Source organism: Haliaeetus albicilla, chromosome 2 (assembly GCF_947461875.1).
Source record: "Haliaeetus albicilla chromosome 2, bHalAlb1.1, whole genome shotgun sequence".
In the NCBI taxonomy this organism is placed as follows: Eukaryota; Metazoa; Chordata; class Aves; order Accipitriformes; family Accipitridae; genus Haliaeetus; species Haliaeetus albicilla.
In genome coordinates, this window is record NC_091484.1 from 47,624,641 (window position 1) to 47,637,420 (window position 12,780).

A 12,780-nucleotide genomic window follows, 5' to 3' on the forward strand; every position below is an offset into this window, starting at 1 on the left:
ATATCTTTTTTCTTTCCAGACTAGATCTTCCCAATCAAGAGTTTCAAGACATCCTGTGATGTCTCCCTGTCTTTTATTTTATCTTATTCTTAATTATCCTTCCTTTTCCTCTTGTAGCTAGGTCAAGATTTCCTTTCCATCCTCTTTTCCCCCCCTCTTGACTTAGGAATGACTTCTTGCTGCATTCTCTCCTTTTTGGAGGAGTCTTTAGTTTCTTCTCTGTTTTGTCTCATACTGTGGGACTTCTTCACAAGCTCGTGTTTTTTCTCATGTCAGTGAAGCATTTGGCACACTGTTGCTATGATCAGAAGCTAATAATATACAGTAACCAAGGACTGAAAGAATACCAGGGACAACAACGTTTTTGACGTATGCAGATAGAATCTGTCAGGAAACACTCGTTACATCGAGCTGTAGATTGTGTCGTTATTCCTCCTTTCTTAGCTAACCAGGTCTTTGTCATGAAAAACCTAATTCAAGAATCATTTACACCAGCATATATGAAGACTAACCTCTCTAGAGCTGTTGATGCCTAGGAGGAGCTTACTGTGCATCGCAGTCCTACCCCAGCACTGAAGTCACACCGGCATGCCACGGTGTGTTCAGGCTATAGCTCTAGGGCCCTGCGATGTCTGATGTGGGATTAGCCACTGGTGTTCTGGAGGCAGGCTAAAAGTTACCCAGCAACTGACATTTTATTCCTGCTCAGAATTATTCAAAACAACAAAAACTTGTGTGCATTTTGGAATAAAAAATAAGACAACGTTACTGATTCGAGTTAAGAAAGAATGAACAAGACACCACTGTAAACACTGCAATAATTATTAACAACATCATCTTCACAGTGTTGGGTATCACATTTTACTTTATCTTACTAAATTTCTTATATAACGAAGGCAACAATATCTGCTATGTGGGCAGTAATAATTTTTTGCCAGTTTTGCTACACAGTATGGTTATTATGATATTTTACCCCTGTTAGGATAAAAGCAATTTGTGTTAGCAGCTTTTTTGCAAAGTTCCACAGAGAGAGCGTGTGTATCTGTTGCTCATTAGCACTTGAGTATAAATATCTTTGTGTGGTTAACAGAAATGGTAGCAGCAGTATGTTAAAATGGTTTAAAACTGCAAACTTGTTTACTATCTTTTCTTTCATAGCTACCAGCATAGTGATGGAGAGTGCAACACAAAATGCACAGTCTGAATCAGTTTTCACAATTATCACACTAGCATGACTAGCAATTACTCCAGATATTCATATATTGTGAAGATGACAGATAGCCACCCAAAGTTATTTGAGAGAGAGACACTGTCTTTCAGAAACAAGCAACGATTTGAATTCGCAGTTTGGGAAAACTTGGGCGTGTTAAGCTGAACTTCCAAAACCTTAAACCTTAAAATACACTGTCTAGGATTAAGTATTTTCACAAGTCCTGTGCTGGAATAAGCACCCAAACAATATGTCTTCATCTGTAACTTCTGTATTTTAATCTCCTTGGTCTGCAATATTGTGTTAGAAATTTTGCAACAGTTGTCTTTCAAATGAAATTTCTGTTACTTCCTTCTTTGTATTAAGATGAGGAAACAAGTTGCAGAGTAACATTTATTTCAGCGCATCAGTATTTTACTTCTGCTTCTGATCAACACGAGAAAATATGAAGGCAGACAAGGATACTGAGTGAGTAACAGGATAGGTATGGAAGAGGAGAGTTCAATCAAATTTTCTTGGTCTTCAGAGAAGATCTGGTTCACATTTTAAGCAGAAGTCTTAAAACCGTTGTTAAAATTTATTTTTTCCCAAATCTTCATCATATATTTGTTTTCAATGTCATTTTTGTGTGTAAGCTGTGTGACTATCTGCTACTACCAGAGGATGCTTTTTACGAGCAGTCAGGACTTGAAAGCAGCATTCAGAGTTAGAAGCTGGACAGGAAGAAAAAGAACCCAAAACCAAGAACAAATCCTAGGTGTACCAGCTTAGCCATGCTGGTAGGACTCAGAGAGACATGGCCCATGCCCCTTCGGGCAGCATCCAATTGAGCCAGTGTATAAACCTCTGCTACAGCAAAACACCTGAGTACGTGCCCCCCCCTTTTTTTTTTACCTCCATGAATTGTGGGAGATCTTTTTCCTCCTCTATCCCAAGAGAATAAAATCACAGGCAAGTGTTTATCAGCTGTGTCTTCGCTAAACCGTGTAACATGGGCTCTGACTTACGTGGTCTGAAACGAACTGGTGTACCTCAGCTGGAAGCACCACCTAACGAAATATTGATGGGAAGAAGGTAGAGGAAACTCAGGCAGCTCCTCAGAGAGTGCTAACTATTTAGCCCATCCATTGTAAATGTTGTTTCCATTACTTTGGGGGCTTCTCTGTAAATCTTACCTCCTCAGTGATTACACTGGAAAACCACAAGCAAAGCCAGACCTAAATGTCATGTGATAAAGGATCTTCTGACTTGCTGGTTCAGTAAGTGTTTCAGATCATTAATGGCAGTTAGGCCAAACTCACTGCCACAAATTTGGGAAAAAATCCTTCCTGAAAATGTAGTAATCCCTGTGATAAACAGAGGTATGTTTGGAAAAGGTGTCCCAACCATTGCTATTGATGTCTAATTGGGACATTTGTGTCTTCACAAGAAAAGCAGACATCACAAAATTGCCATTTTGTTTATTTAGAGCTGAGTGGAAAGAACATATTAAAATGAAGGTGAACAGTATCCAGTGGTGACAGGAGCAATTTGCCAAGTGTGATAAATATGCCAATGTTACTAGACATAACGGCAGCGTTCTGCAGAGGCTGATGACAAACAGCTTCTTCTTCAGTGCTGGTGCAGCATTTAATGCTCTCAGACTGACAGGAAAAGGGAAGGAAGGGAAATGAAAGGAACTTTCACACTGAGTTTCAGTTAATTAAAAGCAGAAATTTGGGAGAGGGAGAAGCCTTACCTTTTGAAATCTCACTTGCCCCTCTTTAGATTATATTATGCCCAAAGGCTGAATAAATATTCTTTTGGTGTTTGGAGCCAAATGATGACTTTGCTCCACAAATATTCCCAGTGCCGTTATATGTGCCATAGAAGAAGCTGAACTTATGTGTTTTATTTTTTTTTCTCCAGCATCAGCAATGAAAGTAAAACAAGAACATTGAGCATTTGTGGTCAATTCATTCTGGAGAGAAAAAAAGAAAAAGTAGGTCACAGGAAATCACACTTCTATTCTGCACTTGTAAGATTGCTAGAAGGAGCTGATTGTAAAAGGAAGCTAAAAATCTGGTGATTTACAAGTGACGACTTCCCCTTTAGGGACTGTCATCATATTCTGATTTACTGAGGGTACATTTTCCTGAATCTTAGACCAGAAACAAGACCTCTACAGTAGTTCCTCTATTTGTTAGTATCACCAATAACAAATAGTGATTTACAGTATCCATTCTAGTAGTTATTCATACCCAGTATTTGAAAATGCTTCATAAGCCAGAAATTCCAGGAATTGTCTCAGAATCTATTTGCATCTCCTTTTGTACCATACACCATCAATTCCCCATTTCACTCTCTTAAAAATAACACTCTGCACAGTCCAACATTTTGTTTCTTTCACTTTAATGCAAATAAAGACTTTATTAGAATAATAGATTGTCTATAGTGATTGCTGATTACTGACTTTTAGAGAATAGTTTGCCTGAAGTATTGAGATCTTGCCTGTAAAATCTTGGAGGCCCTGATCCAGGAAAACATTCTGGTTTTGAAACAATTCCCATCGATTTGATGTATTTTAGTTAAGCGTTTGCTGGGTTTTTTTAAATTTTATTTGAAAGTTTCCCATCTGCCTCAAAGATTTGCTGTTGGTCATGCTCCGAAGCACCTTGGTTTTAAGAGAACCGGTCACTTGACTCTGCTTTTGCACACAGTCCTGCAATCCAGACATTCGTCCGAGCAGACAAACAGCTGTGGGATGGGATCACCCTGGGTTTAGCACATGCACTGCCCATGCATCCTCATTAAATGCCACAAGAGCCACTGCTTTCTTATAAACACCTCCAGTTATAGAAGGACTGCGGTGACTGCCTCCTTTTAGTGTAAAGCCCAGTTTCAGCAGTGGGGACAGAGAGTATTCTTCACCTACAGTAAGGTTTTAGTCCTCTTTCTGGGATGTATAGGATGTGCAGGTTAAAACTCCTCAACTGAAAAAATTACTGAATCCCAGGATTTCCACATTTCATCAGGGACTCTGGCCATTACTGTACTGCATAGTCATGAGCAGTACTTCTCAACCATACTGAAAGAAAAAAGCAAGGACAGCTCATTCCCTCAAAAGCAGCACCTTAAGGTCCTTATGTTTGAGAGAGAAGCTCAGGCTATGGATTACAACTGGAAAAGTCCTTCTCCCTCCAGCCAGGACTAAGGGGGAGGCAGGCAAGAAGTAAGGGTTTGCAACTCATTCTTGTCCTCATGGTTTCTCATTGGCCTCTGTGCACCATGCTGATGGACTTTCCTAGGCACAGCACTGGCTGTGCAGGCCTTATTAATCTCTGTGCTAATGAGGGGATATCCCCGCTCTCTGCCTGGGGAACATGGGCACCCGCACTGCTTCTCATCATCACGTTGGGACAAGGATGGCTCTTCGTGTTATTTTTTTCTTGGGTAACTTTCTTCAGCCTACAAACTCTCTCTTGGCAGAGTGACTGCCACAGCCTGGCCCTGCTCCTGGTTGTCCTCAGTTACGTCCATAATAAGCATGAATACTGTTTAAAAAAATTAGCATGAGAGGAACTGTAAAGTCATTAAAAAGTTTGGCTTCCTGGCCCAAATATAATTATCAATTCCATCATCTGAGACTGCAGCTCCTGTGACTCCAGTGACATGACAAAAATGCCTCTGCACTAACATCTGAGGTCATGTAGAATTTGAAAGTCCTTGTCTCACTTTACACTTGCTCTAGTTTCTTAAAATTCAGACCATCCAACCACTGCCTCAACCAGTTTGTTCTGATACAACCATTTTCTGTTATAACCTCTCAACTGTGTTGTCCAGCTTGTTCTTATAACATGCATCTTCTCTGACATTTTTTAAATTATTTTTTCTGAAATGGTTCCATACAGACTTACTTAATTTTGAAATTAAAGTTGAACTGCTAGCCTTGAAAATGAATAAACTTGAACTTAAAATGTGTATCTTTAGTTACTGTGGTTATCTACGTAAAAGGGTTTGCATTCATGTCTTTAAAAAACTTGCAAACAAAAGTATGTTCTTTTAACAATTGTGCAAGCTCAGTATTTTCAAATTTTGTTCTTGCATTATTTTAGTGAAAGAAGAGATATTAATTCCCAGCCCAGTGCTATGTCATCTCTGGAGGCCAGCAGAAATAGGAGTGACATTTTAGTGTTGTTGGATAGATGTAATTCTGTCAACTTATTACTTGAACAAAAATGTTTATCACATGCTTTGCATTTCTCTGGGAAGCTATGTTTGGGTGTTCGAATGTTTGGGTCTGATGCAGTTCTCACCAGCTATGTCTTCATTAGTAAAAAAAAAAAGGCCCAGAGCACAAAGCCAAGGTTTGTAGATGGCCCGTCTCTGGAAACATGCAAGGTTAGGTGCTTCAGGGATAGCAAACGATCTTATATCTGCAAAAGCACCCTTATATACACGCACTTACATACATGCATTTCATATTCCCATTCTACAACATTTGCATATGATCTACAATCAAAATATTTTACCACAGCAAACAAGTGACAGCAACACCGCTAACACATTATTTAACGAGTAGAACCTGGACACAAGAAACACAGGGATCTTTCTTAGAATATAGACAGGGAAGGAGAGTAAAAATGATTCTTGGTAGGTGGTTCATTGCAGTGAATTCCAGTTTTACAGAATTCAAATCTGCTACCCATACTCAACCTAAGTAATGCCTGTGGGGTCAGCTCTGCTCTTAGAAAAATAAAAAGACCCAAGTAATTTCCTTCCTCATGCTGGACTTACATTCATTAAGCTTAGGTGTTCTTCCCACAGAGATGAGCACTTCACTGCTGGGATTATCAGTGTGAGCCCCGACAACGCGCTGGGGTCTCAGTAATGCTTAGAACTGATACCCATCTGAAAGACAGAGGATGGAGAAAGTGGAGCTTGCTCATGTCCTTGGAGGTCAGAGTGGTTTGTGTGAGCAGACACCACATCTGCAAGAGCAGCAAATTAGAAAAAAAGGGGGAGTAGTGTAGTGCATGTGAACTACATGGAGCAGTCATTGGAAATAACCAGCTCCACTGCGGGGTCAGGGCTCACTTGGTAAGTGGGGACTCACGCCTCAAGCACATCTCAGCACCTCCTGCTCGGCTTCCTACTAAGGACAAGGACACCTGCATCCAACAATCGTTTTTCTCAGTTTGCTTATGTGTCATTAAAGTCGTCTCATGGCACTTACTTAGCCCTTTTCATCTCTTCCTGTGCTCATGCTCAGGAAGAGCAGTTTGAAGCCTGACACTACCTGGAAGAGCTGATCTTTTGTCATCCATGTTTGAAATAAGTACGTGTAACATTGGCAGTATTTCTGCTTTGTCTAGATATAGATCTGGCCTTGGAAAAGGCTAAAGAGCCTTAAAAATATCAGATCTCTGTGGGCACTGAAAAAAAAAAGGAGGGGTGATATAGATCTGGTTAATTTGTAGAGCACCTTTCACATTTGGCTTGAATTTTCACAACATATGCTTGTGGTTTTTGCTTGAGGAGTCTAGTAAGCCTGGTGTTTCTTCTGCTAACACAAACCAACAGTGAAGATAAATGAGATTACAGGGCAGGCTCCATGCTTTTACAGTTTTCAATGATTCTTTCCTGATCTCTGCATCCTGAAAGGGCCTCACGTAGAGGTGTTGCAGGGAGTAAGGATGGCCAGAAGGGATGGGATTCACCCTAACTCAATGTGTCTGTCTGAAGGACAGGCATCGAGCCAATGTTTCTCTACAGCCACAGGGAGACTGAGGCACCTTATACCCATCTAGTCCCTACCACAGGCTGCACTATTTTCCTCTCAAGTGCCTTTCCCTCTCTCTTGCTCTCTCCAGCTGTAATAGAGCCCCTCTCGCTAACTTTGTGTTTGCTCACTTCCCTGTACTCCTCCGTTCCAAGTGAAATTGAAAGAGGAAGTGTTGAAACAGGAGAGAGCTTTTCTCACAGTATTTCTGGATGAAACAGAAGCACTGAGCACTGGCAACCTTCTGTCCAGTTTTGCACACTCTGAGGACAAGTAAACAGCTTCTCTAGCAACATAGCTGTGACAAGACAAGTTATGAATATGAGTGTAAATTTGCATACATCAAGGACTCCATGATTTATAAACACTGTATTACATTTTACCTCTACCCTGCAATTATATAAACAATGTTTGCCTTCTGAATGAAAAATATTAAAAGGGAATAAATCAAAATCTACAATCACTTCCTTCTTTTTTTTTTAAAGGAGGAAGAAAATCTGTCAGATTTTCCCTCCCAAGACATACTTTGACATCTCTGAACTCAGACCTAAAAACTGTATGCTTTTCTTTTTTCTTTCTTTTTTTTTTTTTTAACTTTTTTGTGCAAATAAGCATACCCTCTGTCATCTGGCTGCTTAAACCTGATGGCTGAAAATTTCAGCACCACAGCTGCACCAGAAATGCATGGAAAAAAACAAAATATTTGAACCAGTTGAAGACCTAAAAGTATATACTTAACAGAGTAAAGCCAGCATATCAGATTGCATGGTGAATAATAACAGAAGGAGCAGGGGGGGAAGGTGGAGGAAGGATAGAGAACATTATTTGACATTTGTGACCAAACACAGAATAGTGTGCTTCACCAGCTAAAGTTTCTGAATGACATGGATGGACAGCCCTATGCAAAAGGCTTTGAAATAATTTACCTAGCAACTGAAGAATGAATAATTGCCCTGACATTTTCATGTGTTATAAATATCTATTCAAGTGCTGACAGAAAAAAAAAATCACTTGTGGTTTTCCATACCACCTGAGACACTAAGTTCCTAAAATTAGATCTAGACATACAGCTGAATTTGTTCCTAAATGCTTTCAAGGCTTTATCTGTTTTGTTTAGGTTCTTTATGAGCCTTTGTCTTGGGGAATAAATTGCTTGTTACAGAAAGAGTAACTACAAGGGATCACTTCAATAAAAGAATGAAAATTCAGCCTAGGATTTTCTTGTAGTAATCAGAGATGAGAAAAAGCAATTTAAAAGAAATTTGCCCAAGCTATCTGCAAACAGACCTAGAATATCCTTCAACTGACCATATCATTTCTTTCTGGACATAGACAAGTAAGAAATACCAAGGTCATCCTTACAAATGTATCTCCAATGAGTTTATAAAAACACACAGTGAAGGAGGTTTCCCAATATTCCTGGGTTACTTGTTTCACTCTTCACTACTTTTATAACAAGGAATTAAAAAAAAAAAAAAAAAAAGAAGATCTATAACAAGTATTTTTTAGCTAAAAATGTGATTGTTTTTTCTTGTTCTATCATAGTAGAAAAGAATAACTGATCATCCTTACAGCACCCTTTATGTATCAAACACTATGTCCTATGCTATCCACCGCTGCATCTTGGTCTTCTCTTTCCAAGTGGCTCCTCAAAAGTAATGTTTTCTAAATTTACTTGTACTGCTCTTCTCTGGGCTACATCTAAGCTGTCCACCTATTTCATGAAGTCTGGGACCCAGTAATGAAGAAAGTGTTGTTGCCAAGACACAAACAGCAAAACGTAAAGAGTTACAAGCTTCAATCTTCTATATGTATGGTGCTCTTCTCTCTGAATTACTTATGCTTTTTTCCAAAAGTGCCATATTACTGATGCTTTTTTCATCCAAAGTCTCAGATCTTCAGTACTCCTTGAACAACCCCCATTTTTATGAAGAAAAGTCAGATCAGGCCTCACTTTCTTTGGCCCTGGGTTACATTTACCTTGCGTGAAAAATATTTTTGTGACCAATGTTAATATCCATATGTTCTTTATTCTGTCAGGAAGATCGTTTCCAGCCTTAGCAGTTCCATAGAGTCCTGCCACGCTTTCTTCACAAGCCATGGCAGTTTTAGTCCTGCAGTCCAGTATTTACAATACAAACCTAATTGTCTTTATTAGCCATTATATTTTTCTTAACAAATTAACATTTGAAAGGCTTGGTAATTTTATTTAGAGGGTCTGTTGTGGGAAAAACAACCTCCAACAAATAACTGAATTCCTCAAGCTCAATGCAATCATAATTGCTTGATACAAGGTACAGATTGCCTTTGTGTTTTCCTAAATGGGATTAATGCTTGGAGGATTCAGTAACTCCTCGTTAACAGGCAAAATGATTGAGTGCAACTGACTTCCAAATAATGGCTTTGGTCAGATTATGAGTGTGCCAGAGAAACATATACCCTAAATGACTGAAACAGTACTTTCAGCTTTCCCTTCTGTGCAGACCATGGATTTGAAGGGATAATAGACTCTCAGCTAGCATAATTGCAAAGTACTTTCTTATTATCTCTGGCTAAGTATCTATGTGGGCTAAACAGAAAGGCAAAATTTCAATACCATTTCCTGCTGCTGCAGGAGCAAACTGTAATATCATGGCAGTTATCACAAAGGAGAGATCCTAGATGCAGAAGTGCTTTTGTGGACCAAGCAGACCTGTTCGCCATATAATAGCAACAGCCTGTAATGTTATTCAGAATTTCTATGGAAAGGGAAGAAGAAAAAGAAGCATCTTTTGGCACTTAAGAGGACTCATGCTGTTATTTTCTTCTTAGTGCTTGAAGCATTGTATGTCTATATGTTGAAGGAAAGGTGACTTATATGCTTTGATAAGGCACTATGCACATCCATTACATAAATATCTGATGGAGCCAAACAAGGATTTGGCACTGTGTCCCTGGTCTCTTTTTTTTTTTTTTTTTTTTTTCCACCAGTAATTAATGATGCTACTAGGTGTTTGGTACCAGGAATATTGTTCAGTTTCAAACATCTGGCAAACTCTTAGCCTCAACAGTTTGAAAGCTTCCAGAAAGGTAATTGAAGAGTTCTTAAGTGAGCTTCTCAGGGCAAATGACCATGGCATTAGGAGTACAATCCAGCTAAAGGCAATCAAAATCCTTGCACGGACAAAGGGAGACAGATCAGGCTACTGTCACATGGTTACTTCTAGGTAACTTCTCTTAAGCCATAACAAGCATGCAGAGACCTCTAAAACAATGGCCTTGCAGCACTGTAAAAGCAAGGAAAATTCACCTATTACAACTTACAACTAGAAAATACATGTAAAACATAATTCCAGGATTAATAATGTTACTATGATTGAGCTACAGGGTTTTACTTACCTTAGAAATGTGCTGCTGGATTTTGCTTTCTTTGCTCAAGATGCCATTATTCTAAATAATAAAGGGATTTGGGGGTGGGAGTGTGGGTGTGGGTGTATTCTCTGCACATCATGCTGTGTATCTAACCAGCACATCACTGCTAGCACTGTGAGAGAGCCCCATGATCTCAGCTGCACCAAGAACGTGCAGGATAACACAGTTCTTGCTCACACAAATTTATATTTTAAGTAGTGTTACGCTGTAATGGAAGTGCTTGCTGGTTATGCTCTGGTGATTTCCAGCTGCAGAATGGAAATAAGTCGAGCACTTCAAAGAACTGAAATTATTTACTCAGCATCTTCTAACCTATTATGCACATCAAAAGACAAGATATCTGAATGATAATATGCAAGGATGTTGCATAAACAGCTTTAAAGCATTTCTTATGAAAGCACTGTGTGGTTGGACTAGATAGTGTATCTACTTGCAGGAGGCAGTGTACTCCAGGAAATTTCAATGGGTCAAAAATTAAAAGGCACAAGTAGAAAGCTATAAAATAAAGCCTAAGCAAGAACACTTCATATTTTAATAGTGACTTCAACAGAAATCTATGACAGATCATCATTCAGATCAGCTGGACAAGCAGAAAAGCAGGGGACTATGTCAGGAGAAAGGAGGAACTGTATTACAAAACTCAGAAAAAAATGAATTATCCCCCAGTATCAGCTCTGAAAAATATTTCAAGCTGAGAATTAGGTTCATTATGTCTCACAGGATTCAAAAATTTTATCTTGATGTCATCCACAGACACAAGAGATAACAGAGTATAAATCTGTAGCACACAAACTGGCTTGTCTCTCATAAGAGAGGAAAAGGCCTAGAATCTGCAACCGTTGGGTGTTAAAGTCTTTCTAGTCAAATATGACTATCAGTTTTGGCTAGGTTCCTATTTTATACTCTATTATAGAACAAAGAGTAAACTGAGGAAGCAGGGAGCACCATCGAGCAGCATTGCTACTGAGCCAAGGAAATCAAAACTCAGCATATGGGATTTCTCTTTGATGAGGGAACAAATCTCTTAGCTCTAGACAGTAGGATGTAGGAATTGTAATTACCAGCTCCCCTTTGAAGGGGTAGCTTTTCTTCTCCCCTGATGGGGGATACAGGAAAGGTGCATCTCCCCAGAGGGAGCTGCGACAGTGTCCCCAGCATGTGGAACAAGGGTTTCCCATAGGAGTTGTTCCACAGAGAGGTGTAGCACATACTTCCTTGGGAGTTATCAGGTTAGGCAAATGAATTAAATACTTTGCCTCTGTTTTGTATGGAGAGATATTTTTGGTTAAATGGGAACTTCATATCTACCAGTGTATTTTCAAATCTGGTTGACATGGTTTCTAACACTATTTAGACCTATGATGTTGGGTGGGTTTTTTTAGAATTTTAAAAGCAGATGGAAATTTTCAACTGAACAGTAATTTTTTCTCTCCTTTGTAGATTTTCTCCTTTTCTGGTTTAATTCCAAATGCCAGTTAAGCAGGATAGCAGCCCAAATGAAATGAAGCGGGGGGGGGGGGGGGGGGGGGGAGGAAAAGACAAATAACCAGTTCAATATCACACAACATTTATCACTAAGTTGGCAACTTGTGAGTATTTTCATCAAAATAACCCAGTCTGGCATTATACTCTGCTTTGCTTTTCACATATGCAAAAACTCTCTTTCAAGAGCACTTAATATTATGAAGTTCTCTCTTCTATGCCTAACTATGTTCTGGAATAACAAGAGACTGCAGTTAAAGAAAAACCATTTTGTTTTGTTCAATGTCTCACTAATGTTTAACAGTGATAAAATAGATTGTTAAATCATGACCAGCAGCATAATACTTTTGTACATACATTGTTCTTTATTTATACTCAAAAGCTAAGGAATTTATATCTTAACCACATATGGTGTTATCTAACACAGATTTTTCTGGAATACTTTTAATGATATGGGTGGTAATGATGATTAATGCAAAAGACACAAACAGCCTTCTAAAAGTTGGGTTTTTTTTTTTCCTCACAGATTTAATACTTCCATGTCCAAACATGTCCATTGATGGGCAAACAGAAATTTATGCTAGGCTATACCAGAACAGAGCTACGTAAATTCTGCAAACTTGGAGTTGTTCCTCCAAGCCCGTGATCACTGGGGGAATAATCACTGGAGATACCAGGTGTGAAGAGTGGATATGATTTCCAATACCTGTTGCAGAAAGTTTATTAAAGGAGATTAAACTGTGAACTTATGTGTAGCTCCAGGACTTGGGAACAGCGTCTTGGTCACAGGTGGGAACAAAGGTGGGGCTGGAAAGTACAGTAAACATGCCAGTCAGTTGTAACCTGCCAGAATGGTCCCTAGGACTGTAGGGCAGGCATGCACCGTCACGTCCTTCACAATCTCGATCCCTGTTGC